The following is a 3,230-nucleotide window of genomic DNA, read 5'->3' as shown; positions in this document are numbered from 1 at the left end:
CACACAAGGGCCAAGGCATGCAAATATCAAAAAATTTTAATTTCTTGCATTAAGGTTCAAAATGCAAACTCAGGGAATGGGTGGGAGTTGCAGGTTTCTATGGATCAATTGAACAAGGTGCAGTACGATTCTCCCATGGTGCAATGGGATGCAGTTCGAGATGGAGATGTCAACATCTAGCAAGCGCAACATCTAACGATCCCGAACCTGAGAAGAAAGAAACAAAAAAAAAAAAAAAAAGGGGCGATCCGATATACTTTGGAATTCGGATATGATATTCATTCTTGGCCTCTTTTAGTCCCTTGGTGAATGGGTTCACCGTTGGTGGAGGTGATAAAGACTAGGTGATTTTTCATTATTTGAAATAGTTTTCCTTAGTTTAAACACTTATCAATTCTTCAAATAAAAAAAACACTTACCAAACTCTGCCTGCCGCATTGCACATTTTTAAACATTAGATTTTACCCCAAAAAAAGACAGAATTTTAAACACTAGATTGGCCGTATGCCCCTTCAACTTAAGAGTCATTTTCTTGCTCCAAAGCCACCATTCTTGAGATCCAGATGTTAGAATAAATCGATCCGAATAGGGACAAAATCCCATAAGCCAAGATCTCTATAGGGCGTTCAAGAACACAATCAAATAAATAATAGAAAACAGGGATAGAACCACCAACTTTGTTTCGCATCCATAGTGATGATGATTGCAGCAAAAAATAAAGAACAAAGATCTAGGTGTTTCCCCTCTATTCCCAAAGTAACTGGCCTGATGAGAATACCGAATGCGCAGGGACGACGAACACTGAATATCTCCCTTTATTTCAAGAATGCACTCCTCAATAGCAATTGAGAATAATAAGTTGTGATGGGTAGAGGGGGGACCTAGCTCTTCTTATATAGTAATCCCTATAGGGTCTGACTCATCACAGTCCCAATAGGAATCTATCTGGCTCACACTAAGCCAGTCCACATTAGACTTCTAATATAACTTAATGACCCCACTTTGTTATACCAAACCCCTAATTAGCCTGGTTTAGGGATTTAATTATGTCCATATGAAATTTTATTAGAACTAAAATTCTAACATTCTCCCACTTGGACTTACATTAAATTCTTTATTTTTAAAAAGATTTAAAACAGTTTTGACCAAAATAAATCACAGGCTAACAACTCTTTAAGAAAACTTTATGTGCACAATTTTTAAAATAAATTGGTTTAGAGGTCATATTAGAAAGTCAATCCTATCCCATAGAGTTTTAGACACCGAATCATGGCGGTTACTGCATCTATGATCAAGCGACACAGAGCCTTCCATGGTCACGAGAGCCCTCATCTCTACTAACATGGATGCAATGTAGTAGTGTGGCAATGAGATAATACTCACGTAGTGATTACTTATGTATTATCCATTTATCAGTCCAAAATTTCTCTTCTTTAAGTGGCATAGGCTCACTAGAGAAATAAACTTTTGTGATTCTAATGAATCTGTATGTCTCATCAGAAATAACTCGAGTTATACTTTATGTGTTACAAGACATACCACTTTATGTGTTACAAGACATACTTTTAGGCTAACAACTTAATGCCCCAGCCTTGCTTAAGGTTAACACATTCCTTAAGACTTTAAAATCAGAAATATATATATCATGTCAATAAATAAAACACTCATGTGTTTAAAAGAAACTGCATGCAATGACACCTGATATATATATAAATCAAAGTTTACCATAAGATAAAAATACAGATGAAAAGAAACTTTAAATTACAATGAAGCAAAATAAAACAAACTCCCACTAACTAACCACATCCCATGATGCAACTAAGCCCATGCTCATGACATGTCTCTCAAAAACATAAGGGCGAAGACCTTTGGTTAGGGGATCTGCAACCATATCATCTGTACCAATATGCTCCACTGCAATGTCACCTTCCTTTACTTTCTCCTTTATGGTCAAATACTTGACATCCATGTGTTTTGACCCTCTAAGTCCTTTATTGTTGTTTATAACCAACACAGCAGAGCTGTTATCACAGTATATCTGGATGGGTCTATCCACAAAATCTACAATGATCAACTCCTTTATGAGATTTCTGAGCCAAATAGCCTGAGTAGCAGCCCCATAGCATGCTACAAACTCTGCCTGCATAGTCGACGTGGTCACCAATGTCTGCTTTTTACTCTTCCATGATACTGCCCCTCCTGCCATCAAGAAAACATAACCTGATGTGGATTTCCTATCATCCTCACAACCAGCAAAGTCAGAGTCTGTGTACCCCACTAGCTTGAGTTCAGGAACGTGTCTGTAAGTCAGCATATAATCTCTTGTCCCTTTCAAGTACCTCAATACTTTCTTGGCAGCAACCTAGTGGCTAAGACCAGGATCTGACTGATACCTGCCAAGAAGTCCCGTCACAAAAGTAATATCCAGTCTGGTACAGACTTGAGCATACATGATACTACCAAGTGCGCTAGCATAAGGCACCTTCTTCATTTCATCCCTCTCAGCTTCATTTTTTGGGCACTGTGTCGAACTCAATTTGTCACCCTTGAGAACAGGAACATTCCCAGGTTTGCAATCCAGTATACTGAACCTCTCCAGAACACAATCAACATAAGTCCTCTGAGAAAGACTTAATAAACGGCGAGAACGATCCCTATGGATCTCAATCCCAAGAACAAAAGAGGCCTCACCAAGGCCCTTCATGTCAAATTCCCTAGATAAAAGTTGATTTGTATTATGCAACATCCCTAAGTCACTGCTTGCAAGCAGGATGTCATCCACATACAGAATAAGAAAACAGAATTCGCTCCCACTGACCTTGTGATATATACACTGATCCACTTTGTTTTCCATAAAATCAAACGAAGTCACAACACTGTCAAATTTCAGATACCACTGCCTAGAAGCTTGTTTGAGACCGTAGATAGACTTCTTGAGTCTACACACAAGATGATCTGAATCGTCCACTGCAAAACCCTCAGGCTGAACCATATAGACTTCCTCATCAAGATTGCCATTGAGAAAGGCGGTTTTAACATCCATCTGATGCAGCTCCATATCAAAATGAGCTACCAATGCCGTGATCACCCTGAAAGAATCCTTCGAGGAGACTGGAGAAAAAGTCCCATTGTAGTCTACTCCCTCTCTCTGAGTGAATCCCTTGGCTACCAGTCTGGCTTTAAACCTCTCAATTTTTCCTTTGAAATCTCTTTTGGTTTTATACACCCAT

This window comes from Telopea speciosissima, chromosome 2 (assembly GCF_018873765.1).
Source record: "Telopea speciosissima isolate NSW1024214 ecotype Mountain lineage chromosome 2, Tspe_v1, whole genome shotgun sequence".
Lineage (NCBI taxonomy): Eukaryota > Viridiplantae > Streptophyta > Magnoliopsida > Proteales > Proteaceae > Telopea > Telopea speciosissima.
This window is presented reverse-complemented; position numbering follows the sequence as displayed.